We start from the raw sequence: 16,003 nt of genomic DNA on the forward strand, positions 1-16,003 counted from the left end.
ATCAATAGGGAAGTGTGTGTTCAGAGAAGGAAGTGCTCCCTGAGTTCAGAGGCATGCTCAGGGATGTGAGCCCACTCTGGACATCAAAGGATGGGTCAGAGGAGAGAAGGTGCTGAGAGCAGGGCAGGAGGACCACAATGAACAAAGCAGCAGGTTCAGGTCACAGACTGGCAAGAAGAGAATCAGGGAGACAAGGGTATAGACGTGAGGTTGGAAAACTAAGCTGATTCTGGACTTTCTCCTGGGGTGCTGGGGAGCCACGGAAAGGAATTGAGTGAGGGAGCTACATGATCAGATTTGAGCTTTGGAAGGACTGCGTCCCCATAAAATTGAAACTATCCAGTGGCATGCCGGAGCTGCCTCATACCAACTCACAAGATTGATAGTTAAATGTATTGGAAATCTGTGGGCCAATTGTTAAACACACCACTATTAAAAATTAAATTATATAAACTTATAATTAAATAACATATTAAAAACAGAGGTAAAAATACTCAAGATTTACCAAGTCCTGTTTTATTACCTTTTACTATTACGTGTGGTCTTGAAATTATTTTTGTTTTACATGCCTGTGTGGCAGAAATGCCATACATTGATGCATAGCTCTTCCCAACTCTGCACTCGGCGACATCACATCACTTAAAATCAGCTGTGGAAATTGGCAAGCACTACAAATGAGGGTTTTTATTCTATTACACATTTTCTACCACACCGCTGCATATGACTCAGAAATTTCACCATTTGCTACCTGTCATGGCTCTGTGTTTAGTAACTGTGTGACCTTGGACATGTTCTTTAACCTCTCTGGACTCAGTTTCTTCCTCTATAAAATGCAAATGATCTCTACATAGAGTAGATGTTGTGGTGCGCTACCCAGATCCCCTTCAAGACCAAGCACTTCTTCCACAGCAGCTGGGAGTATCCCTTCTAGGAGGTTCCCTCTGCTGAGGAAGCTCCTTGACTAAGGATGTCTGGGGTGATGGGAGAGGAGTTGGGGCCTGGGGGGGAGTGGGTTGCGCAGAGGGGAAGGTGGAGTCTGGGAGGAGGATGCCAACACCACCAGGAATGCAAATTCAGGCCACAGAGGAGGTGAATTAATTTTGGATGTTGCAGTGGATGCTTTAGGGTTCTGTCTCAGACCCCCTTTCCTGAGCCAGGGCACCCAGCTGCTGTGAGCCTTAACTGCTAAGACTCACTGCTGTCCCTTCTCTGCAGCATCACAGAATAGCTCTTATCTGACTCCATCCCTCCCTGCGAGGCAGCCCAATACAAATGACTACCGGACATGGGTACCAAAGGCCAGTGACTTGACTCAAGGGGGACTAATTCTGTGTGGTGCCATTTATGCCCCAGGCTCTTCATGGGATCAGCCTGAAGTCCTATTTCACCTGGGAGCACCTTTTTACTCACCTCTCTCCCCCACCTGGCCCTGCTCCCCTCTTCCCTTCCAGAGTTCTTCAGAGAGAACTCCCTCAATCAGCCACAGACACCCAAATCCCTGTCCCAGGCTCTGCTTCTAGGAAACCTGATCTGAGACAGAGGTCCCGGGTCTGTGTAATAAACTAGGAGGGAGGGCTCCTGAGGCTGTCAGACCCACAGGAGCTCAGGATAGAAGTCCATGCTGGGACAAGTGAGTAGGGGCAACCTGCATCTTCACACTTCATTCCTCCCCGACGTAGCAAGACAGGACATTTCTAAGTGTGGAAGTAGTTATGAAATCATGGAACTGGCATTTCTCTCCCTTTATGGGTAAAGAAGCCAAGGACCCAGGGACACCTCTGAAAGGATAGAGAAGAGAAATGCCCTGCTGTCTTTGCCAGGATGATGTCCCTCAGAAGTAGGCCAATCTGCCAGCAAGAAAAAAAGAAGCATTTTTTTTAAATCAATTATCTCACCAGTTTTACCAAACTTAGCAATTTGTCTTCTTGCTCTAAGGAACACTTTTAAGGAGTGTCTTCCTCTTGCAACTATACTTTACATGTGATAATAGAAATGTGACCTTTAGTGAGCTGATCCTTAGGCAAATTGGCTGCTCAAAAGAGCCAGCCTTAACGGATGGATCTGAGGGAAGTGACCCAGGGCTGTTCTGCTCAGTGCTCTCAGGAAGGCTGAAGGCCAATGCTGCCCCAAAGGATGGGCCCTGTTCCCAGCCTGGGTAAGCCCATCTCTGCAGGCAGATTGTTGGGACCTCAACTCCAACTCCTGGAACTCAACTCCTGGGTTCTGGGCAGCATTCCTCCCCTGGAAAGGACCGTGATTGGGAATGTAGAGGTTATTAATTCAGGGACTCACAGACTCTGGCTGGAAGGGGCCTAGAGGGTCCTTAAGAACAATCCTTCAGAAAGTCAGGGAGTCCTTCACTGACACCTCTACCAGGTGGTTTTCTAGACTCTGCTTGCCTGCCTCCTTTGATGGGAGGTTCCCTCCTTCTGAGAAGACCCTTCAGAGCTCTGACTCAGAAGGGTCTTCCTCACATAAAGTTGAACCCAGCTTCCTGAAATTCTTCCTATAGCTTCTGCCACTAGCTTCTGAGACCACAGCCCCAGCAAGACAACCCTACAGAGTCTTGGGAGCAAAGATATTGCAAACCCAAAAAGCTGAATCTTAAACCAGAAGCAGGGAAAGCTGAAAACTCACCCAACTGAACCACAGAATCCTCAGGACATGTGAAGGGGCAGCACTGGCTGTATCTGGAATTTGGGATAAAAGGATAAAAAATATAAAGAAAGTTATTTTCTACCTAAAAGTCTATACCCAGCCAAACTATCAACCAGGTATGAGGTGAATAAAGACATTTTCAGATCTGCAAGTTATTTTAAAAAATTGTCTTCCACTTAGCCCTTTTCAGAAATTACTGGAGGATGTGTGTCACCATAATGAAGAAGGAAACCAAGAGAGATGAGGGCCTGGCACAGAGGAAACAGAAGGCTGAGAGAAATGAAGAGAATTCCCAGGCCCCAGATATGCACCAAGTCAGGGGAGGAGGAGCTGTCCAGATTGGAGCAAGTCTAAGGGCTTCAGGGGATGCGTTACCAAGAAGTTGAAGCTAAGAGAATGTGTGATGCATCTAAACATTTTGATGGGGTAGCTAGACAATCTGCTGAGAGTCTGAAGTTAACTTAGTAGTAAACGTACATTGAAAACCAAACAAAGAGAACAGAAACCCAAGACAAATCAACTCTGAGAAAAAAAGAAAGTTGTATAAGGAAGAAAATATAAGCATAATTTATTTCAAGCAGTGCTTACTCATCATAATGATCTAACCAAAGTTACTCTCTAACTGCAGTGGGAGATTGGGAGAAAATGGGGTGGGTGGAGTGTTGGGGACAAGAGGGGGTTAAATCCTCACCTTACATGACAATAATTTAAAGCTGATATTCAAGTAACATGGCAAGTATGTGATTTAGAGATATGGAGGTAAATATTACAAGAGTAAGTCAGGGGGCACCAGGGTGGCTCAGTCGGTTAAACATCTGACTCTTGGTTTCGGCTCAGGTCATGATCTCAGGTTTGTGAGATCCAGCCTGGAGGTGGGTGACCCACCCAGTGAGGACTCTGCTTCTGTCCCTCTCCCTCTGCCCCCTCCCCTGCTTGTGTGCTCTCTCTCTCAAATAAATAAATAAATCTTTTTTAAACAAAAGAGTAAGTCAGGACATTTGAAAGAGACAACTTGGAAAGAGGATGCTATTTCTCCTAAAAAGTCTTGCAGAACTATTTGATTCTTTAAATCAATACATATAAAGCTTGGTTAAAATTTTTAATGTTAAAGAAAGAAAAAAAAAGGAAGATGAATGGAACGTTTTTGATAGTTATTTGGCAACATCTAGTAAAGTTGAAATTGAAATGCCTTTCTACCCAGCAGCAATATTTCCATAGTATAACTTTAGGTACAGACCCCACGGAAATGCTTCCCTGCATATGAAGATGTTCATTGTAGTATTGTTTATAACAGGCAAAAAGCACGAGGATGAGAAAAAAGTAGGACAAAATATTCTTCTACTTTATCTGTTATATTTTGTTTCTTTTATTTAAAAAAAGGATGTGAAGAAAATACAGTAAAATGTTCCTTGTGGAGAGTTATTAGATTGCTCTTTATATTTTTCTATATTTTAAAAATTTTTACAAACTAAAACAGGGGGGAAAGGTTTTCATACAGATTAAATCAACAAATTGACCTGCCACACCCAGCGCTGGATAGTAGGAATGTGGAGCTGGATAAAACAATGATTGTGACCTCAAGGAACTCAAAATTTGGTGACTCTCAGCCATCTCATGAATTTCCCTGGTGCCACAGGAAGAACAGTGACTCTGTAGTCAGGCAAGCCTGGGTTTAAAACCTAATACTGTCATTTACTAGCTGTATGGTTTTTGATAAGACAATGAATTGCTCTGAGCTTTGGTTTCCACCTCTATAATATGGAACAAATAATAAGAATTTGCAGAAAAACTATGTGTAATGCCAACAGTAATACCAAGTCTCTAATACATAGAAGGTTCTCAATAAACAATAGGTGTTATTATGAATAGATTGTTTAGTCCATTGACGCCTCCTCCAACTCGAACACCTAGAAGATATCTCTGTAAATGTGGGAAGCTACGGATGCCGGGGTATACTGTTGGACGTTGGTGTCAGACAGATCTCCATTCAAATCTTGTTTCCATCACTTAGTAACTATGCGGTTTCAGGCATGTCATTCAAATATCTACTTCTTGACGAGTTGTGAAGATTGAAGCGGAAAACTTGCCTTTCACAGTGCCTGGAACACAGTAAGCCCTCACTACAGGATGGGATTGCGACACCAAGGACTGTTTCCTGTTCCCCACCCCCACCATCACCTGTCACTTCCTTCCCTGCCCTTCAGCTTGGAGCCATCAGATGACTTGCAGCTCCTCAGTCGTGCTGTGGTGGACACTGTTGGTTGCCTACTGTATTTGTTTCCTCTTGCTGCTGTAACAAATGACAACAAACAGTGGCTTAAAACAACACAAAGTTTATTCTCCTACAATTGTGGAGGTCAGAAGTCTGAAATGAGTTTCTCTGGGCTAAAGTCAAGGCATTAGCAGTGCAGTTCCTTCTGAAGGCTATGAGGAGCCAATCTGTCTCCCTGAAGCTCTCTAAGTGGCTTCTTTGATGCCTGTATTCCTTGTATTGTATTCCTGTCTTCTCCCTTGTCCCTTCATCAAAGCATGTCACTCCAATCTCTGCTTCCTTCCTATGTTACTTCTCCTCTGAGTCTGACTTCTCCTATATCCCTCTTAAAGTACTGTTGTGATTACTTCAGGTCCACCTGGATAATGCAGGATAATCTCCCTAACTTCATCACATCTGCAAAGTCCCTTTTGCTGTAAAAACCAACATTCACAGTTCTGGAGATGAGGATGTGGACATAATTGGAGGCCATTATTCAGCCTATCACAGTCTCTTGGCCCTCAAAGATTCACATGCATCCCACACGTAAGATATACTCATCCCATCCCAAGGTCCCTAAACCCATTAAATCCACTATCAAACCCAAAATTTCACCTAAGTCTCATCAGCTCTAAAGTTCTAAATCTCATCCTCTAAGTTAACTTTCCTGGTTCCTGGGGATTAGGACATGGATATATTCAGGAGGCCATTATTCTGCTACCATACCTATGAACCATCATTCTCTCCCATCTGATCTTCCAATCAAGTCCCAAATTTGCCTCCGTATTGGGAAACCATGTACTTGAGAGGGGCTGGTTCTCTCTCCAGCCCCAGGGGGTGAATTTTAGTCTAGCCTAGATTAATCCTCTAATAATTCCATTCTGTGGCAGAGACTGCTCATTGTTCCTTAATTTCCATTTCCTTCTTCCTGTCGTAACAGAACTGTCCCGAATAAAGCCTACATTACTCAGCCTGCTTTGCGCCTGGGAGTGGACATATGATTCAGTTGAACCAATGGGAAATGAGCAAAAGTCACATCTGAACTTCTGAGTCATGCCTTTAAGGGAAAGTGGAATGCCTCCAGTACCTCCTCCCTTTCCAGTTGGCTGAAACAAAGACATGCTGGGAGAAGTTGGCACAGCCATCTCAGATCACAAGATGAAAGCCACAGGTTAAAGATGGCAGGGACAAAGGGTAGAAAGAACCTGGGTCTCTGTTCATGTGGACATAGAAATCAGCCTAGGACTACCTGCTTGGACTCTACCTTGAGAGAAAAATAAACATCTCTCTTGTTTAAGCTACTGCTATTTTGGATGTTTGTTACAACACTAAACCTGAGTCCTATATTGACTAGGCATGAATATGTGCCATAATTGTGGCCAACTGGACATGGGAGGTGGTCTTCTGGAGTGTTTTTGGAAAACATTTTCCTCTTTCCAGAGGTGCATAAGAAGGGACCCTATCTCCATCTGACTTTTGGACATTGCTGTGTAAAGCAATGAATCCTGGGGCTGCTGCAGCTATCTTCTGACCTTGAAAAGCCAATTCTAGGAATGAAAGCCATCCTGCCAAGGCTGGCAAAGGGGAAAGGGGGGGCAGTCCAGGGGTACTGGATGCTGTCCCTGAGCCACTGTACAAACTAACCCAAGAATGCCTACTTCCAGACTCCCTGCTACATGAGATAATGACTGTCTGATGCTAAAACCACCTCTAGCCAGTTTTTCTGTTGCTTTCAGCCAAAGAAATTCTAGCTATTTGGAGAGCTTTCTCAGTAGCTCATGGGCTCAACCAAACCATCCCAGGCTCCATGCTGGAGGAAGCCTCAGGATTTTGCATTCTTCCTTCCTTGGTGCAAAGTGTTGTGGCTCTTCCAGGATCTCCAGTCGTCATCATATCCCTGTCTGGCCAGGCCTGCCGAGGGCTGTGAAGGCTCCACCCCTCCCAACATCAGGATTTATTAGGCATCCATCAGTCCATTAAGCTGTACGTGAGCTATTAAATTCCCTGAGTTTCTCTTCCCTTATCTGCAGAATAAGTTAATATATATAACCGCCCCTCTTACAACATCTTTGTGTGAATTAAATTAGGTAATGGATTATTTATAAAGTTTGTCATATGTCAGTTTATCCTACTAGAACGTAAGTTCTTGAGCACAAATGAATGACAATATCTGTATAATCCCCAGAACCTATGACAGGGTCTAACACCAAGCAGATACTCAGTAAATATTTACAGATGAACTTTAGATATGACCAGTCAGGCCACAGCAGTTCTCTTGAGACACAATAATTGGTTCAGAGTTGACTGAAGCCAAGCTAACTGGGCCAACCAAAGTGAATCCCAAGACTTCTGCTTAGGCAGCTGGAAATTAGATTCACTTCCCACTCAACTCCTCAGCTATAGAGGGTGTTAGTCCAGAACTGCTGCAGCTAACTTGCCACACAAGAGGAAAGACTGCCTGAGTGTGGAATCTCAGAGAGAAAACAAACAGGGTTTTGATAACATAATTTAAGGCCCTGAATCAAAGCATACCTGAAGACCACTCTAAGGTTTTTCCGGTTACATGAAGCAATATCTCCTCCTCCTTTCTTCTTAAGAAGTTTTGGGATTTGCAACTGCTATGATGAATAACAGAATACAACTTGGTAAATAGGTGAGACCATATATGTGTATGAAATCACTCCTGCTGGATGGTTTAGTAAAACTACTGATGGTTAGTAATGGCATTGCTCTGCCTGGGTATGGTGCAGTAAATGGTCACTTATGCTGTGGAAATCAAAAGGCACCTGGGAGGCTCAGTCGGTTAAGCATCTAACTCTTGATCTCAGCTCAAGTCTTGACCTCAGCTCAAGTCTTGATCTCAGCTCAAGTCTTGATCTCAGGGTCATGAGTTTAAACCCCACATTGGGCTCCATGCCCAGTGTGGAGCCTACTTTAAAAAAAAAAAGCAATAAGTTGGTTTCCTTATTCCAAAAATGTTCTAGAGATTCTACAAAATAAAGTAATTCACAAGTGACTATACCCAACCCAAGAATATTCAATGTTCATTCTACTCTTCTGAGTACTCCCCCCCCCCCCGAAAGTCAATTGGGCACAGCTATGTCTTCAAATCTTTTCTTTAATGGCCAATTGCTTTCTTTTGCCAACCAGAGGGTACCTTTTTCGGTTTAAGGTAGTCCCAAGACTGCCTGAACAAGGGTGGCCAGGAGAACAGAGTTGGCTGGAATAGACTAGCACAAAAGAGCAGAGAAATCATAGTTTGAATGGCAAATATCTAAATTAGTTTGGTCTCCACCCTTGAGTACAGCAAGACTGGAGGTTCCACATACTCTCCCAGGTTGGGTCCTAAGGTTCCAAGAGGTTGATTGGTGAGCTCTGAAAATCAGCATCTTGTGAGGGAACAAGGGAAGCAAGGTGGGGCAGAGAGAAGATGGGCTATGGCTCAGTCACTACAAAGACTCAGCCAAACTCATGGGGAACTCTGGGGCTGAAACGGCTTTCAGAGTTGTCCAGAGTTGAAGCAAGGGGGTTAAGCCTTTAGACTCCTACCCTGGCCAGTCATTAGATGCAGGCTGTCCCCAAGAAGGGGGTCTGGCATTGGTAGAGGTAACTCTCTTTAACTGCGAGTGGTTACTGGAGAGGAACTCAGCAGAGAGCCTTTAGCAGCCAGCTCTCCAGGCAGCTGGGGGGTGACTTGGGGATCTCCCTGACATATTACAGTGTCTACTAGACTCCTGACTCTGCCAGAAACCTTGTCAGGAAGTGGGAGTGTCCCTAGTCCTCTCCATACTTGGCTCCATTTTCTCAGAGATCCCTAGCTTTTACTTTGGGAGCACCATAATGCAGTCTGGATCATCCCCCAATCCCTGAAACACCAGTGCCCGAAGAACTGTGGGCAAATGGCCAAGCCTCAACACCCCTCAGTCAGCCCCTCACAGGTGTCCTTGGTGCTTAGGCTGGTGGGATTTCCCCTTTTTTGTTACCCAGTGGACCCCTCATTCTTTCCTCCTCTATCCTCAGAACTCACTCTGGAACTCACCCTCTGCCATGCCTTCTCTGAATGATACACCTGTGGATCCTCTCTTGGCACATGCCCCAGTAGGATTCTGCCCATGAAGTGATGGGTGGGAGTCTCCTTCCAATGGAACTTTTGGGGCTTATCTTCACATGAACACCAAGAAGAGCTGTTGGCATATGATGGTGGCTTCTCAGAAGTGCAACCTCCATCTGGCTGCTCTGTGGAATTCATGGCTCCCCTCTCTGGTTGAAGGATAGTGGGGCCCTGAGAGCCTCCTGCTATGCCCAGCAGGAGACTGTGTGCATGGCGGGGAGTGAGGAGCATGTCCTGTGGCTGGCAGATTCCTGGGAGGCACTGTCAGTTGTGTTTCACTCTCAGACTTCCTCCGGCCTGTGTGGGAGGCTTGGCCATGCCAGTCAACACGTGTGGCACGGCGGGCTGGGTTGCAAAATATATCCGGCATGGCAGTTGGTGAAAGAGTTATGCAATCGCCACCAACTTACGGAAACCACCGTGAGATGCTTTCTGGGAGGAGAGATGCCTGGTTTTGCCACCCTGGCCACAGGCTGGGGTTCCACGCTGGGGGTCTGGAGTGGCCCAGCCTGTGGGGTGTCAAGAACTGTGACAGATCTTCCCTGAAGCCACCTGGGAGCATGTGAGCCACAAGACCCAGCATCACTGGCATCTTCTCCTCTGAAGGGCTCCAGTCCACTCTCTCCTTCACACTCTACAAACTCCAGAGAACAGTCTAATTTGGCTATCAGCTGCCCCTCAGACCCCCAGATCTTCCACAGGAGGTCCCACCTTACAAAGGGACAGGGCCAACCTTGGGAGGGAGTCTGGAGGGGATGTTTTTGGAGGGAATGGGCAGGAGAATGGAGACCCCATCCTGTAAGGATTTGAAGTGGCTCACTGTGGACAAGGGGATCTAGCCAGTGACTCTAAGGCTCTGCAGGGCTGTCCCAAGGGGGGAAGCAGGTGGCATTCAGGGGCATCGATGACAAAGCTAGGGCCCATGAGGAAGTCAGAGGGAGACAGAGCTAAATTCCCTATTAAAAAGGACTTCCTCCTGTTCAGAGCTCTCCATGGATGGGATGGAATGACAAAAGGGAGTGGGCTCATCATCATGGAAGGAACTAGAGAACCAACTGCCAGATGTCACAAAAGTAGGCTAAGCAGCATCTCTATCCCATCTTGGAGGTGCCACTCCCCTGCACAGGGCCATCATCGGCCATTCCTGAGAAGTAGAGTAATGGAAGGAATTTTGCAAATCAAGCAGGGAACCGGGTGAGGAGTAGACCCCACAAAACTCCTCCTGCTCCCCTGGGCCCCCACATCTCCCTCCATGGAGAAATGACTGAGAATGGGCTTTGAAGTTGAACCCACCTGAATATGAATCTCAGATCCGTTATTTACCCTCTGTGTAACTCCAGGGAAATCATTTACCTTCTCCAAGCCTGCAGTTGCTCCTGGAGCCTGCAGTTGCCCCTCGGATGATTATGTGGGATGAAGGGCAGGAGGGCCCTTGGCACGCACACAGTTAGTGTTCAAGAAAAGGAAAGTTGGTTTTATTTCAATCTTACCACCTGGCTGCCTTAAATCCTCAAACTGAAACCATGTTCTTAAGGATCACCACCTCCAAGGATGGCAAAAATTGACATCAGGTTGGAATGTATCCTTCTAGACATTTTCATATGTCCTATGTACATATGTATGTATACTCAGTGAGGAGGGGTTATGTGATAGAAGTTGTATGCTTTGCATATTATTCTGCACCTTGCTTTTTTCACTCAACAATATATCTTGGAGGCATCTTCATGCTACTGAATATAGATCTACCCCGTTCTCCTTAACTGCCTTATTTAGGGAATGATTATAACATGGTTTATTTAGCTCTTCCTCTGTGAATGGACACTGAGTTTACTTCTATTTTTTCACCCTTACAAACAGTAAACATCTTCACTGATGTCTTCTAGGGTATATAAACAAAGGTTCCATTTCCAAAGAAGTGGAACCCTGATGTCGGAGAGTATGTGCATTTGTAATTTTAATATATATGGATGGGTGAAAATTCATTAATAAATGAACACAATTTTCAATTCAGTTACTTTAACCCCAGAGACAAATTTCAGGCATTGTGATTTTTCTTACATATTTAAATTGCAGTTAAAAGTTGTATACAAAAGGAATACATGCTTCTTGTAAAATAGATACCCAGGTGTGGGTTTTTTTGTTTGTTTGTTTTTTTAAGTGCAAGTCCCTTTCCTTCCTATCCCATCCCTTCTCCCAATTGTGAATAGCTGGTATATATACTTCAGATCATTTGTTTTGCTTTTACAAACACACAAACAGCACAAAAAAACACAGACTTTTTTTATATGAATGAGATATAGATAGACAGATGGATGTACAACTTGATTTTCCACTTTACTGACATATCTTGGACATCTTTCCATGTCAGCATATGCATATCTGGATCTTTACTTCTAATGGTTGCATAGAATTTTATTGTAAGAGGCATCATAATAAACTTACCTAGTCCCCAATTGATGAACATTTTGGTTGTTTTCAGTCATTTGCTATCATAAATGAAGCTGTAGTGAATACCCTGGTACACACATCTTTGTGTGCTCTGAAAATACATTGAACTAAAATAAGCAAAATTAATCTTAGAAGTGTTTGAAGACAGGTGTTAGAAGACAGGAAATTGGTTACCCTTGGCAAAGGCCAATGGCTAGAAAGGTACACAACAAGAGTTTCCAGGGTGCTGGCAATGTTCAGTTCCTTGATCTGGGTGCTAGTTGCACACGTGGAACCATTCAGTTTGTGAAAATTCAGCAAGATGTACATTAATGGGGCACCTGGGTGGCGCAGTCAGTTAAGCATCCGACTCTTGGTTTCAGCTTAGGTCATGATCTCAGGGTCGTGAGATCCAGCCCCGCATTGGGCTCTGTGATCAGCTCGGAGTCTGCTTAAGACTCTTTTTGCCCCTCCCCAATATGCACACTCGCTTTCTCTCTCTCTAAAATTAAAAAAAATGTACACTTACAAGTCATCTGTTTTTTGGTATGTTATACTACAACTTAAAATTTTACTTTAAAAATAAGTGAAAAAAGGATATATTTATGTTTTGCTTAGAAAAGCAAGATAGGACTGAAGCTCTGTCACAAGTTAAATCCTAATTTGTGCAAAACTTGCAAATTGAACACCGTGAAATAATTTGCTTACAGATGTTGGACAAGTAATTAGGAGATGCATAGGCTGAGATGGGGCTGAATTTTTCCAGGGATTTAAGAAGCCCAGGGGGTTAAGAAAAGCTTTCTCGAGAAAGTGATGTTTAAACTGAACCCTGAAGGATAATGAGATGTTTCTACTGTCTGTTTTTTCTCTTGGGTTTTCAGTCACCTGTATTCTCATATGTCTGGCAATTTTTAATTGAGTGCCAGACATTGCATGTGAAAAATCATAGATAGTATAAGGTTCTGGGAGACATTATTCTTCTTCAGAAAGAATTTGCATTTGCTTCTGGAGAACAGCTAGGAACACTTCCAATCCCAGATCATCTTAATCCAACCATGGAGATGATTCAAAACTAAGCATCAGTCCCTATGAAGGATGGTCTATTTCTGGTTCACTTTTTTTTTTTTTTTAATATTTTACTTATTTATTTGAGAGAGAGAGCAGGCAAGAACACAAGAGCGGGGGAGGGAGAAGCAGACTCCCCGCTGAGCAGGGAACCTGATGCGGGGTTCAATCCCAGGACCCTGGGATCATGACCTGAGCCAAAGGCAGCCACTTAACCAACTGAGCCACCTAGGTGCCCCTGGGTCACTCTTATTTTTAACAGCATTTCAGTTGAGATATAATTCACGTATCACACAGTTTGCCCATTCAAAGTGTAAAAGTCAATGTTTTTTAGAGTATTCACGCATACATGCAATCATCAGTACAGTCAGTTTTAGAACATTTTCACAGCCCCTAAAGAAATCCCAAAGGATTTAGCTACCACCTCTCTTATTACTCCTACTCCCCCCAGCCCTAAGCAACTACTAATCTACTGTCTCCATAGATTTACCTATTTGGATATTTGATATGAATGGAACTATATTATGTATGATCTCCTTTCTTTCACTTAGCACAAATGTTTTCGAGGTTCATTTGTGTTGTAACATGTATCAGTACTTCATTCTTTTTTATGGCTGAATGATATTCCATTGTATGGATAGACCACATTTTATTTATTCATTCATCAGTTAATGAATACCTGGATTGTTTCTACCTTTTGGCTATTATAAGTAGTGCTTCTATAAACATTTGTATTCAAGTTTTTTGTGTGAATATGTACTTTCATTTCTCTTGGGTAGATACCTAAGAGTAGAATTTCTGAGTCGTATGGTATTTAACCATTTGAAGAACTGTTAGACTGTTTTCCAAAATGGCTGCTCCATTTTATATCCACACCAGCAGTGTATGAGAGTTTCCACTCTCCACATGCTATTGTCTGATTTTTTTTTATTATAGCCATCTTAATGGGGGTGAGGTGGTATCTCGTCATTTTAATTTGCATTTCCCTGGTGACCAATAATGTTGAACATCTTTCCACTTGTTTATTGGACATTGGTATAGCTTCTTGGGAAAAATGCCTACTCAAATCCTTTGATCATTTTTTTAATGGGTTGTCTTTTTACTAACAAGTTATAAGATTTCTTTATATATTCTAGATACAAATTCCTAATCAGATACATGATTTGTAAATACTTTCTCCCATTCTATGGGTTGTCTTTTCACTTTCTTGATAGTGTACTTCAAAACATAAAATTTTTAAATTTTGATGAGTTCAATATAAATGGTTTTTGTTTTCACCATCGCTCATGTTTTTGGTGTCACACCTTAGAATCTATTGCCAAATGTGGAGCCATGAAGATTTATCCATATGTTTCTTCTAATAGTTTTCTTGTTTTAAGTCTTATATTTAGGTTGTTGATTGATTTTGAGTTGGTTTTTGCATATGGTGTGATATAAGGGTCCAAATTCGTTCTTTTACATGTGGCTATCCAGTTGTTTAGTACCATTTGTTGAAAAAACTATTTTTTTTCCACCTTGGCAACCTTGTCTGAAAACAATTAAGCATAGACACATGGGTTCAATTCTAGACTCTCAATTCTACTCCACTGCTCTATATGCACCTGTCCTTATGCCACTACTACACTGTCTTGATTACTATTGCTTTGTAGTAAGTTTTGAAATCAGAAAATGAGTCCTCCTACTTTGTTCTTACTTTTCAGGATTATTTTGGCTATTCTTGATCCCTTGCAATTCCATATGAATTTTAGAATCGGTTTTTCAATTTTTACCAAGAAGTCATCTGAGATTCTGATGGGGATTGCATTGAATCTGTAGATCAGTTTAGAGTATTGTCATCTAAATAATATTAAGTCTTCCAATCCATGAGCATGAAATGTCTCTCCATTTACTTGGAATTTACTTACTGTCTTTCAAAATGTTTTGTAGTTTTCAAGGCATAATTTTTAGAAGTAAAAAATAGTAAGTGCTTCTTTGCAAGTGTATAGAAATACAATTGATTTTTATATATTAATCTCATATCCTGCAACCATGCTGAATTTGTTTATCAAACAAATTCATCAAACATGTTATTTCCTGATGGATTTTGAAGAGCTTACTTCATGTTATTTCCTGATGGATTGACCCTTTTACTGTTATATCCTTTAAAATTTACTGAAGTTTGTTTTATGACCTAGCATATGGGCTCTAATAGATAGACTATTAGACTATCTCTAATAGTCTTTTAGTGGTTTCCTTAGGGTTTTCTATATAAAATGTCATATCTGTGAATAGAAATAATTTTCCTTCTTCCTTTCCAATATAAGTGCATTTTATTTCTTTTAATTATCTAATTGCTCTGGCTAGAACCTCTAGAACAATCTTGACTAGAAGTGGCAATAGTGGACATTCTTGTCTTGTTCTTATCCCCAGAGGGAAAGTATCCAGTCTTTCACTATCACGTATTATGTTAGTGATGGGGTTTTTGTAGATGCCCTTTATCAGGTTCACGAAGTTCTTTTCTATTCCAAGGTTGTTTAGTGTTTTTATCATAAAAGGGTGTTGCATTTTGTCAAGTGATTTTTCTGCATCTATTGAGAGGATTGTGTGTATTTTATCCCTCATTCTATTGATAAGTTTTATTACACTGATTGATTATCAGATGTTAAACCAAATTTGCATTCTTGGATAAATCCCACATGATCTGGTACATAATTCTTTTATACATGTTGCTGGATTCTGTTTGCTAGCATTTTGCTTAGGATGCTTGCACTGATATTCATAAGAGATATTGGTCTGTAGTTTTCTTTTCATGTATTGTTTTTCATTTTGATATTATGCTGGCCTCATAGAGTGAGTTGGAGAGTATTCCCTCCTGTTCTATTTTTTGGAAGAATTTGTAAGGAAGGGGCACTAATTTTCTAAATGTTTGGTAGAATTCACCAGTGAAACCATCTGGCCCTGGCTGCTTTTTTTTGTGGGTAGTTGTTTTAATTACTAATTCAATCTCTTCGCTTATTAGAGATCTATTCAGATTGTCTATTCCTTCTTGAGTCAGTTTTGGTGCTTTGTGTCTTTCTAGAAATTTGTTCATTTCATCTAAGTTGTCTTATTAGCATGAAATTGCTCATCATATGCCTTTATAATCCTTTTTATTTTTGTAAGGTCAGTAGTAATGTCTCTTTCATTTCTGATTCTAGTCATTTGAGTCTTCTCTCATTTTTTCTCTTGGTCAATCTAGCTAAAAGTTTGCTAGTTTTCTTGATCTTTTCAAAAAACCAGCTTTTGGTTTTGCTGATAGTCTCTATTGTTTTTCTATTCTTCATTTTCTTAATTTCTACTTTAATCTTCATTATATCATTCCTTTTTCTTTTTTTAGAAGATTTTATTTATTTATTTGAGAGAGAGAGTGCACAAGCAGGGGGGAGAGGTGGAGGGAGAAGCAGACTCCCTGCCAAGCAGGGACCCCAATGTGGGACTCGATCCCAGGACACTGGGATCATGACCTGAGCCTA

At 42.1% G+C, this 16,003-nt stretch overlaps 1 long non-coding RNA gene across 2 annotated transcripts; it reads right to left on the bottom strand.

Moving 5' to 3' along the window:
* Positions 1 to 496: 496 nt before the first annotated feature.
* Positions 497 to 9,308, bottom strand: LOC118526945 (uncharacterized). Of its 2 annotated transcripts, XR_004912893.2 has the most exons (5): positions 8,949 to 9,308; positions 7,442 to 7,527; positions 4,837 to 4,948; positions 2,638 to 2,690; positions 497 to 1,847 (listed from the first exon to the last, which is right to left on the bottom strand). It is a non-coding gene; the product is annotated as an uncharacterized LOC118526945 (long non-coding RNA). The 2 variants fall into 2 exon arrangements; XR_004912892.2 differs by lacking the exons at positions 497 to 1,847; positions 2,638 to 2,690 and having other exon boundaries at positions 4,001 to 4,948.
* Positions 9,309 to 16,003: the final 6,695 nt, after the last annotated feature.

The sequence above is a fragment of the Halichoerus grypus genome, chromosome 1 (assembly GCF_964656455.1).
Source record: "Halichoerus grypus chromosome 1, mHalGry1.hap1.1, whole genome shotgun sequence".
Taxonomy (NCBI): Eukaryota; Metazoa; Chordata; class Mammalia; order Carnivora; family Phocidae; genus Halichoerus; species Halichoerus grypus.